The 12,195-nt window shown below is 58.6% G+C and overlaps 1 protein-coding gene across 9 annotated transcripts in view; it reads right to left on the reverse strand.

Moving 5' to 3' along the window:
• The window catches only part of LOC142483065 (rho-related BTB domain-containing protein 2-like), a 200,594-nt gene that overhangs the window by 90,976 nt on the left and 97,423 nt on the right, over window positions 1–12,195 (reverse strand). The gene's annotated exons all lie outside the window — the stretch shown is intronic.

Consider the following 12,195-nt stretch of genomic DNA (forward strand, 5'->3'; position numbering starts at 1 on the left):
ACACCGGGCGTGGCTGCTCTGTGGCTATGGACATCCCCCACCTCAGCCTCATCCCCGGTCTCGGAAACGGGCGCCTCTCTGCGCACCGGGCGTGGCTGCTCCCTGCGTACCGGGCGCCTCTCTGCGCACCGGGCGTGGCTGCTCTCTGCGCACCGGGCGCCTCCCTGCGCACCGGGCGTGGCTGCTCTCTGCGCACTGGGCGTGGCTGCTCTCAGCGCACCGGGCGTGACTGCTCTCTGCGCACCGGGCGCCTCTCTGCGCACCGAGCGTGGCTGCTCTCTGCGCTTGTTGCCACAGTCACATTCCGCATTCTCCAACGTTGTGCAAGCGGTCCCCGATCCCTATTCTAGGGTCAGTCCTTGGTAAGGTGACCATGACCCTGACACACACACCCACACCCACACCCACACACACACACACGGCTGGCCCTGTGTACAGTGCACAGATCGGAGGGTAAGCAGAGCACAGAGGAGGCCCCACGTGAGCCCGGGACACAGCACGGCACAGGACCAGCGATACCGGAGGCCCCACGTGAGCCCGGGACACAGCCAGCACAGGACCAGCGATACCGGAGGCCCCACGTGAGCCCGGGACACAGCCAGCACAGGACCAGCGATACCGGAGGCCCCACGTGAGCCCGGGACACAGCCAGCACAGGACCAGCGATACCGGAGGCCCCACGTGAGCCCGGGACACAGCCAGCACAGGACCAGCGATACCGGAGGCCCCACGTGAGCCCGGGACACAGCCAGCACAGGACCAGCGATACCGGAGGCCCCACGTGAGCCCGGGACACAGCCAGCACAGGACCAGCGATACCGGAGGCCCCACGTGAGCCCGGGACACAGCACGGCACAGGACCAGCGATACCGGAGGCCCCACGTGAGCCCGGGACACAGCCAGCACAGGACCAGCGATACCGGAGGCCCCACGTGAGCCCGGGACACAGCCAGCACAGGACCAGCGATACCGGAGGCCCCACGTGAGCCCGGGACACAGCCAGCACAGGACCATCGATACCGGAGGCCCCACGTGAGCCCGGGACACAGCCAGCACAGGACCAGCGATACCGGAGGCCTCACGTGAGCCCGGGACACAGCCAGCACAGGACCATCGATACCGGAGGCCCCACGTGAGCCCGGGACACAGCCAGCACAGGACCAGCGATACCGGAGGCCTCACGTGAGCCCGGGACACAGCCAGCACAGGACCAGCGATACCGGAGGCCCCACGTGAGCCCGGGACACAGCCAGCACAGGACCAGCGATACCGGGGGCCCCACGTGAGCCCGGGACACAGCCAGCACAGGACCAGCGATACCGGAGGCCTCACGTGAGCCCGGGACACAGCCAGCACAGGACCAGCGATACCGGAGGCCCCACGTGAGCCCGGGACACAGCCAGCACAGGACCAGTGATACCGGGGGCCCCACGTGAGCCCGGACACAGCCAGCACAGGACCAGCGATACCGGGGGCCCCACGTGAGCCCGGGACACAGCCAGCACAGGACCAGCGATACCGGAGGCCCCACGTGAGCCCGGGACACAGCACGGCACAGAACCAGCGATACCGGAGGCCTCACGTGAGCCCGGGACACAGCCAGCACAGGACCAGCGATACCGGAGGCCCCACGTGAGCCCGGGACACAGCCAGCACAGGACCAGCGATACCGGAGGCCCCACGTGAGCCCGGGACACAGCCAGCACAGGACCAGCGATACCGGAGGCCCCACGTGAGCCCGGGACACAGCACGGCACAGGACCAGCGATACCGGAGGCCCCACGTGAGCCCGGGATACAGCCAGCACAGGACCATCGATACCAGAGGCCTCACGTGAGCCTGGGACACAGCCAGCAGAGGACCAGCGATACCGGAGGCCCCACGTGAGCCCGGGACACAGCCAGCACAGGACCAGCGATACCGGAGGCCCCATGTGAGCCCGGGACACAGCCAGCACAGGACCAGCGATACCGGAGGCCCCACGTGAGCCCGGGACACAGCACGGCACAGGACCAGCGATACCGGAGGCCTCATGTGAGCCCGGGGCACAGCACGGCACAGGACCAGCGATACCGGAGGCCCCACGTGAGCCCGGGACACAGCACGGCACAGGATCAGCGATACCGGAGGCCCCACGTGAGCCCGGGACACAGCCAGCACAGGACCAGCGATACCGGAGGCCCCACGTGAGCCCGGGACACAGCACGGCACAGGACCAGCGATACCGGAGGCCCCACGTGAGCCCGGGACACAGCACGGCACAGGATCAGCGATACCGGAGGCCCCACGTGAGCCCGGGACACAGCCAGCACAGGACCAGCGATACCGGAGGCCCCACGTGAGCCCGGGACACAGCACGGCACAGGACCAGCAATACCGGAGGCCCCACGTGAGCCTGGGACACAGCACAGGACCAGCGATACCGGAGGCCCCACGTGAGCCCGGGACACAGCCAGCACAGGACCAGCGATAACCGGAGGCCTCACGTGAGCCCGGGACACAGCACGGCACAGGACCAGCGATACCGGAGGCCCCACGTGAGCCCGGGACACAGCCAGCACAGGACCAGCGATACCGTAGGCCCCACGTGAGCCCGGGACACAGCACGGCACAGGACCAGCGATACCGGAGGCCCCACGTGAGCCCGGGACACAGCTAGCACAGGACCAGCGATACCGGAGGCCCCACGTGAGCCCGGAACACAGCCAGCACAGGACCAGCGATACCGGAGGCCCCACGTGAGCCCGGGACACAGCCAGCACAGGACCAGCGATACCGGGGGCCCCACGTGAGCCCGGGACACAGCCAGCACAGGACCAGCGATACCGGGGGCCCCACGTGAGCCCGGGACACAGCCAGCACAGGACCAGCGATACCGGAGGCCCCACGTGAGCCCGGGACACAGCCAGCACAGGACCAGCGATACCGGAGGCCTCACGTGAGCCCGGGACACAGCCAGCACAGGACCAGCGATACCGGAGGCCCCACGTGAGCCCGGGACACAGCCAGCACAGGACCAGCGATACCGGAGGCCCCACGTGAGCCCGGGACACAGCCAGCACAGGACCAGCGATACCGGAGGCCCCACGTGAGCCCGGGACACGGCACGGCACAGGACCAGCGATACCGGAGGCCCCACGTGAGCCCGGGACACAGCACGGCACAGGACCAGCGATACCGGAGGCGCCACGTGAGCCCGGGACACAGCACGGCACAGGACCAGCGATACCGGAGGCCCCACGTGAGCCCGGGACACAGCCAGCACAGGACCAGCGATACCGGAGGCCCCACGTGAGCCCGGGACACAGCCAGCACAGGACCAGCGATACCGGAGGCCCCACGTGAGCCCGGGACACAGCACGGCACAGGACCAGCGATACCGGAGGCCCCACGTGAGCCCGGGACACAGCCAGCACAGGACCAGCGATACCGGAGGCCTCACGTGAGCCCGGGACACAGCACGGCACAGGACCAGCGATACCGGAGGCCTCACGTGAGCCCGGGACACAGCCAGCACAGGACCAGCGATACCGGAGGCCTCACGTGAGCCCGGGACACAGCACGGCACAGGACCAGCGATACCGGAGGCCTCACGTGAGCCCGGGCACACAGCACGGCACAGGACCAGCGATACCGGAGGCCTCACGTGAGCCCGGGACACAGCACGGCACAGGACCAGCGATACCGGAGGCCCCACGTGAGCCCGGGACACAGCCAGCACAGGACCAGCGATACCGGAGGCCCCACGTGAGCCCGGGACACAGCCAGCACAGGACCAGCGATACCGGAGGCCCCACGTGAGCCCGGGACACAGCACGGCACAGGACCAGCGATACCGGAGGCTTCACGTGAGCCCGGGACACAGCACGGCACAGGACCAGCGATACCGGGGGCCCCACGTGAGCCCGGGACACAGCACGGCACAGGACCAGCGATACCGGAGGCCCCACGTGAGCCCGGGACACAGCACGGCACAGGACCAGCGATACCGGAGGCCCCACGTGAGCCCGGGACACAGCCAGCACAGGACCAGCGATACCGGGGGCCCCACGTGAGCCCAGGACACAGCCAGCACAGGACCAGCGATACCGGAGGCCCCACGTGAGCCCGGGACACAGCCAGCACAGGACCAGCGATACCGGGGGCCCCACGTGAGCCCGGGACACAGCACGGCACAGGACCAGCGATACCGGAGGCCCCACGTGAGCCCGGGACACAGCCAGCACAGGACCAGCGATACCGGGGGCCCCACGTGAGCCCGGGACACAGCCAGCACAGGACCAGCGATACCGGGGGCCCCACGTGAGCCCGGGACACAGCACGGCACAGGACCAGCGATACCGGAGGCCCCACGTGAGCCCGGGACACAGCCAGCACAGGACCAGCGATACCGGAGGCCCCACGTGAGCCCGGGACACAGCCAGCACAGGACCAGCGATACCGGAGGCCCCACGTGAGCCCGGGACACAGCCAGCACAGGACCAGCGATACCGGAGGCCCCACGTGAGCCCGGGACACAGCACGGCACAGAACCAGCGATACCGGAGGCCTCACGTGAGCCCGGGACACAGCCAGCACAGGACCAGCGATACCGGAGGCCCCACGTGAGCCCGGGACACAGCCAGCACAGGACCAGCGATACCGGAGGCCCCACGTGAGCCCGGGACACAGCCAGCACAGGACCAGCGATACCGGAGGCCCCACGTGAGCCCGGGACACAGCCAGCACAGGACCAGCGATACCGGAGGCCCCACGTGAGCCCGGGACACAGCCAGCACAGGACCAGCGATACCGGAGGCCCCACGTGAGCCCGGGACACAGCCAGCACAGGACCAGCGATACCGGAGGCCCCACGTGAGCCCGGGACACAGCCAGCACAGGACCAGCGATACCGGAGGCCCCACGTGAGCCCGGGACACAGCCAGCACAGGACCAGCGATACCGGAGGCCCCACGTGAGCCCGGGACACAGCACGGCACAGGACCAGCGATACCGGAGGCCCCACGTGAGCCCGGGACACAGCACAGGACCAGCGATACCGGAGGCCCCACGTGAGCCCGGGACACAGCCAGCACAGGACCAGTGATACCGGAGGCCCCACGTGAGCCCGGGGCACAGTACGGCACAGGACCAGCGATACCGGAGGCCCCACGTGAGCCCGGTACACAGCCAGCACAGGACCAGCGATACCGGAGGCCCCACGTGAGCCCGGGACACAGCCAGCACAGGACCAGCGATACCGGGGGCCCCACGTGAGCCCGGGACACAGCCAGCACAGGACCAGCGATACCGGGGGCCCCACGTGAGCCCGGGACACAGCACGGCACAGGACCAGCGATACCGGAGGCCCCACGTGAGCCCGGGACACAGCACAGCACAGAACCAGCGATACCGGAGGCCTCACGTGAGCCCGGGACACAGCCAGCACAGGACCAGCGATACCGGAGGCCCCACGTGAGCCCGGGACACAGCCAGCACAGGACCAGCGATACCGGAGGCCCCACGTGAGCCCGGGACACAGCCAGCACAGGACCAGCGATACCGGAGGCCCCACGTGAGCCCGGGACACAGCACGGCACAGGACCAGCGATACCGGAGGCTTCACGTGAGCCCGGGACACAGCACGGCACAGGACCAGCGATACCGGGGGCCCCACGTGAGCCCGGGACACAGCACGGCACAGGACCAGCGATACCGGGGGCCCCACGTGAGCCCAGGACACAGCCAGCACAGGACCAGCGATACCGGAGGCCCCACGTGAGCCCGGGACACAGCCAGCACAGGACCAGCGATACCGGGGGCCCCACGTGAGCCCGGGACACAGCACGGCACAGGACCAGCGATACCGGAGGCCCCACGTGAGCCCGGGACACAGCCAGCACAGGACCAGCGATACCGGGGGCCCCACGTGAGCCCGGGACACAGCCAGCACAGGACCAGCGATACCGGGGGCCCCACGTGAGCCCGGGACACAGCACGGCACAGGACCAGCGATACCGGAGGCCCCACGTGAGCCCGGGACACAGCCAGCACAGGACCAGCGATACCGGAGGCCCCACGTGAGCCCGGGACACAGCCAGCACAGGACCAGCGATACCGGAGGCCCCACGTGAGCCCGGGACACAGCCAGCACAGGACCAGCGATACCGGAGGCCCCACGTGAGCCCGGGACACAGCACGGCACAGAACCAGCGATACCGGAGGCCTCACGTGAGCCCGGGACACAGCCAGCACAGGACCAGCGATACCGGAGGCCCCACGTGAGCCCGGGACACAGCCAGCACAGGACCAGCGATACCGGAGGCCCCACGTGAGCCCGGGACACAGCCAGCACAGGACCAGCGATACCGGAGGCCCCACGTGAGCCCGGGACACAGCCAGCACAGGACCAGCGATACCGGAGGCCCCACGTGAGCCCGGGACACAGCCAGCACAGGACCAGCGATACCGGAGGCCCCACGTGAGCCCGGGACACAGCCAGCACAGGACCAGCGATACCGGAGGCCCCACGTGAGCCCGGGACACAGCCAGCACAGGACCAGCGATACCGGAGGCCCCACGTGAGCCCGGGACACAGCCAGCACAGGACCAGCGATACCGGAGGCCCCACGTGAGCCCGGGACACAGCACGGCACAGGACCAGCGATACCGGAGGCCCCACGTGAGCCCGGGACACAGCACAGGACCAGCGATACCGGAGGCCCCACGTGAGCCCGGGACACAGCCAGCACAGGACCAGTGATACCGGAGGCCCCACGTGAGCCCGGGGCACAGTACGGCACAGGACCAGCGATACCGGAGGCCCCACGTGAGCCCGGTACACAGCCAGCACAGGACCAGCGATACCGGAGGCCCCACGTGAGCCCGGGACACAGCCAGCACAGGACCAGCGATACCGGGGGCCCCACGTGAGCCCGGGACACAGCCAGCACAGGACCAGCGATACCGGGGGCCCCACGTGAGCCCGGGACACAGCACGGCACAGGACCAGCGATACCGGAGGCCCCACGTGAGCCCGGGACACAGCACAGCACAGAACCAGCGATACCGGAGGCCTCACGTGAGCCCGGGACACAGCCAGCACAGGACCAGCGATACCGGAGGCCCCACGTGAGCCCGGGACACAGCCAGCACAGGACCAGCGATACCGGAGGCCCCACGTGAGCCCGGGACACAGCCAGCACAGGACCAGCGATACCGGAGGCCCCACGTGAGCCCGGGACACAGCACGGCACAGGACCAGCGATACCGGAGGCCCCACGTGAGCCCGGGACACAGCCAGCACAGGACCATCGATACCAGAGGCCTCACGTGAGCCCGGGACACAGCACGGCACAGGACCAGCGATACCGGAGGACCCACGTGAGCCCGGGACACATCCAGCACAGGACCAGCGATACCGGAGGCCCCATGTGAGCCCGGGACACAGCCAGCACAGGACCAGCGATACCGGAGGCCCCACGTGAGCCCGGGACACAGCCAGCACAGGACCAGCGATACCGGAGGCCCCACGTGAGCCCGGGACACAGCCAGCACAGGACCAGCGATACCGGAGGCCCCATGTGAGCCCGGGACACAGCCAGCACAGGACCAGCGATACCGGAGGCCCCACGTGAGCCCGGGACACAGCACGGCACAGGACCAGCGATACCAGAGGCCTCACGTGAGCCCGGGGCACAGCACGGCACAGGACCAGCGATACCGGAGGCCCCACGTGAGCCCGGGACACAGCACGGCACAGGATCAGCGATACCGGAGGCCCCACGTGAGCCCGGGACACAGCCAGCACAGGACCAGCGATACCGGAGGCCCCACGTGAGCCCGGGACACAGCCAGCACAGGACCAGCGATACCGGAGGCCCCACGTTAGCCCGGGACACAGCACGGCACAGGACCAGCGATACCGGAGGCCCCACGTGAGCCCGGGACACAGCCAGCACAGGACCAGCGATACCGGAGGCCCCACGTGAGCCCGGGACACAGCCAGCACAGGACCAGCGATACCGGAGGCCCCACGTGAGCCCGGGACACAGCCAGCACAGGACCAGCGATACCGGAGGCCCCACGTGAGCCCGGGACACAGCCAGCACAGGACCAGCGATACCGGAGGCCTCACGTGAGCCCGGGACACAGCACGGCACAGGACCAGCGATACCGGAGGCCCCACGTGAGCCGGGACACAGCCAGCACAGGACCAGCGATACCGGAGGCCCCACGTGAGCCCGGGACACAGCCAGCACAGGACCAGCGATACCGGAGGCCCCACGTGAGCCCGGGACACAGCCAGCACAGGACCAGCGATACCGGAGGCCCCACGTGAGCCCGGGACACAGCCAGCACAGGACCAGCGATACCGGAGGCCTCACGTGAGCCCGGGACACAGCCAGCACAGGACCAGCGATACCGGAGGCCCCACGTGAGCCCGGGACACAGCACGGCACAGGACCAGCGATACCGGAGGCCTCACGTGAGCCCGGGACACAGCCAGCATGGGACTGACCAGCGATAACACGGAGACCTCGCGTGAGCACAGCCAGCATGGCACAGGACTGACCAGCGATACCGCGGGGGCCTCGCGTGAGCTCGGGACACAGCCAGCACAGGACTGACAGCCATTTAGTGAACCCCCGATACGAATCTTTGCCGATCGGCAACTTAGCTAATAACATAGTGTGGATTGTATTGATGCACATAAAGGGGGAAAAGACTGAAATTAAATAAAAACGCTACGCTGCGTCATATGACGCCACACAGCCATTTTCACGCGAGTTGGAGGGGAAGACACGGAAGTTGCAGGAGAATGGCGGGAGTCAGCGCACCCCGCTGCCGGTAATTGTATTGTATTGTATGTCTTTATTTATATAGCGCCATTAATGTACATAGCGTTTCCCAGTAGTAATACATGTGGTAATCAAATAACAGATAATATAAATAACAGATCATGGGAATAAGTGCTTGAGACATAAAAGTAACATTAAGGAAGAGGAGTCCCTGCCCCGAGGAGCTTACTGTCTAATTGGTAGGTAGGTAGAACGTACAGAGACAGTAGGAGGGAGTTCTGGTAAGTGCGTCTGCAGGGGACCAAGCTTTATGTATCATGTGTTCAGAATATCCACAGTGCTATTCATATGCTTCTTTAAGCAAGTGTGTCTTAAGGTGGGTCTTAAAGGTGGATAGAGAGGGTGCTAGTCGGGTATTGAGGGGAAGGGCATTCCAGAGGTGTGGGGCAGTCAGTGAGAAAGGTTTAAGGCGGGAGAGGGCTTTACATACAAAAGGGGATAGAAAGAAGACATCCTTGAGCAGAATGCAAGAGTCGGGATGGTGTATAGCGAGAAATTAGGGCTGAGATGTAAGGACGGGCAGAGGAGTGTAAAGCTTTAAAAGTGAGGAGAAGAATGGCGTGTGAGATACTGGATTTGATAGGAAGCCAGGAGAGGGATTTCAGCAGGGGAGGCGCTGAGACAGATTTAGCAAAGAGTAGAGTGATTCTGGCAGCAACGTTTAGGATAGATTGTAGGGGAGACAGGTGAGAGGTAGGAAGGCCGGACAGCAGGAGGTTGCAGTAATCGAGACGGGAGAGAATGAGGGCCTGAGTCAGTGTTTTAGCAGTCGAGCAACAGAGGAAAGGGCGTATCTTTGTTATATTGCGGAGGAAAAAGCGACAGGTTTTAGAAATGTTTTGAATGTGAGGGGCGAATGTGAGAGAGGAGTCGCGTGTGACCCCAAGGCAGTGTGCTTGGGCTACTGGGTGAATGATCGTAGTTCCAACAGTAATGTGGAAGGAGGTAGTAGGGCCAGGTTTGGGAGGAAGTATGAGGAGCTCTGTTTTAGCCATGTTGAGTTTAAGGCGGCGGATGGGCCATCCAGGATGATATAGCAGAGAGACATTCAGAAACTTTTGTTTGTACAGCAGGTGTAAGGTCGGGTGTTGAAAAGTATATTTGTGTGTCGTCAGCATAGAGGTGATATTTAAACCCAAGAGACGTTATTAGGTCACCTAGAGAGAGTGTGTACAGAGAGAAGAGAAGAGGTCCCAGGACACTCGACAGTGGGAGGGGAGCGAGTGCCTTTTCTTTTCGGGCGAGTGACATTTCTTACAATTTGTCAGATACACACACACCTAAAAACCATAGAAATGAAATTGGGAGAGAAAAAACCGTCTTTAAAGTGTAGTTTAGGTTTGTAAGACAGCCCTTCAAAAGTCTGGCAATGTCAAAGTTAAGGTGACACAGCCTAACTCACCCCTAAGCTATGCTGATGCCATCATACATGACATCACAGATCACATGATCCCATCAGTGAATGTGGGGTGGATAAAGGCGATTGTGGAATTGTGAAGTTGATATCACATGTCCGGCTGTATGTAGCACACGAAGTGCTATTACTATATATTACTATATGCCATTACTATATATTACTATATGCTATTACTATATATTACTATATGCTATTACTATATATTACTATATGCCATTACTATATACTGTATTACTATATGCTATTACTATATATTACTATATGCCATTACTATATATTACTATATGCCATTACTATATATTACTATATGCCATTACTATATATTACTATATGCCATTACTATATATTACTATATATTACTATATGCTATTACTATATACTGTATTACTATATGCTATTACTATATATTACTATATGCCATTACTATATATTACTATATGCTATTACTATATATTACTATATGCCATTACTATATACTGTATTACTATATGCTATTACTATATATTACTATATGCCATTACTATATATTACTATATGCCATTACTATATATTACTATATGCCATTACTATATATTACTATATGCCATTACTATATATTACTATATATTACTATATGCTATTACTATATATTACTATATGCTATTACTATATATTACTATATATTACTATATGCTATTACTATATATTACTATATGCCATTACTATATATTACTATATGCTATTACTATATATTACTATATATTACTATATGCTATTACTATATATTACTATATACTATTACTATATATTACTATATACTGTATTACTAAATGCTATTACTATATATTACTATATGCTATTACTATATATTACTATATGCCATTACTATATATTACTATATGCTATTACTATATGCCATTACTATATATTACTATATGCCATTACTATATATTACTATATACTGTATTACTATATGCCATTACTATATATTACTATATGCCATTACTATATATTACTATATGCTATTACTATATGCTATTACTATATGCTATTACTATATATTACTATATGCCATTACTATATGCTATTACTATATATTACTATATGCTATTACTATATATTACTATATGCCATTACTATATGCTATTACTATATATTACTAAATGCTATTACTATATATTACTATATGCTATTACTATATATTACTATATGCCATTACTATATGCTATTACTATATATTACTATATATTACTATATGCCATTACTATATGCTATTACTATATATTACTAAATGCTATTACTATATATTACTATATGCTATTACTATATATTACTATATGCCATTACTATATGCTATTACTATATATTACTAAATGCTATTACTATATATTACTATATGCCATTACTATATGCTATTACTATATATTACTATATACTGTATTACTATATGCCATTACTATATATTACTATATGCCATTACTATATGCTATTACTATATATTACTATATGCTATTACTATATGCTATTACTATATATTACTAAATGCTATTACTATATATTACTATATGCCATTACTATATGCTATTACTATATATTACTATATGCTATTACTATATGCTATTACTATATATTACTAAATGCTATTACTATATATTACTATATGCTATTACTATATATTACTATATGCCATTACTATATATTACTATATATTACTATATGCCATTACTATATATTACTATATATTACTATATGCCATTACTATATATTACTATATGCCATTACTATATATTACTATATATTACTATATGCCATTACTATATATTACTATATGCTATTACTATATATTACTATATATTACTATATGCCATTACTATATATTACTATATATTACTATATGCCATTACTATATATTACTATATATTACTATATGCCATTACTATATATTACTATATGCCATTA

Source organism: Ascaphus truei, unplaced genomic scaffold (genome assembly GCF_040206685.1).
Source record: "Ascaphus truei isolate aAscTru1 unplaced genomic scaffold, aAscTru1.hap1 HAP1_SCAFFOLD_293, whole genome shotgun sequence".
NCBI classification, from domain to species: Eukaryota; Metazoa; Chordata; class Amphibia; order Anura; family Ascaphidae; genus Ascaphus; species Ascaphus truei.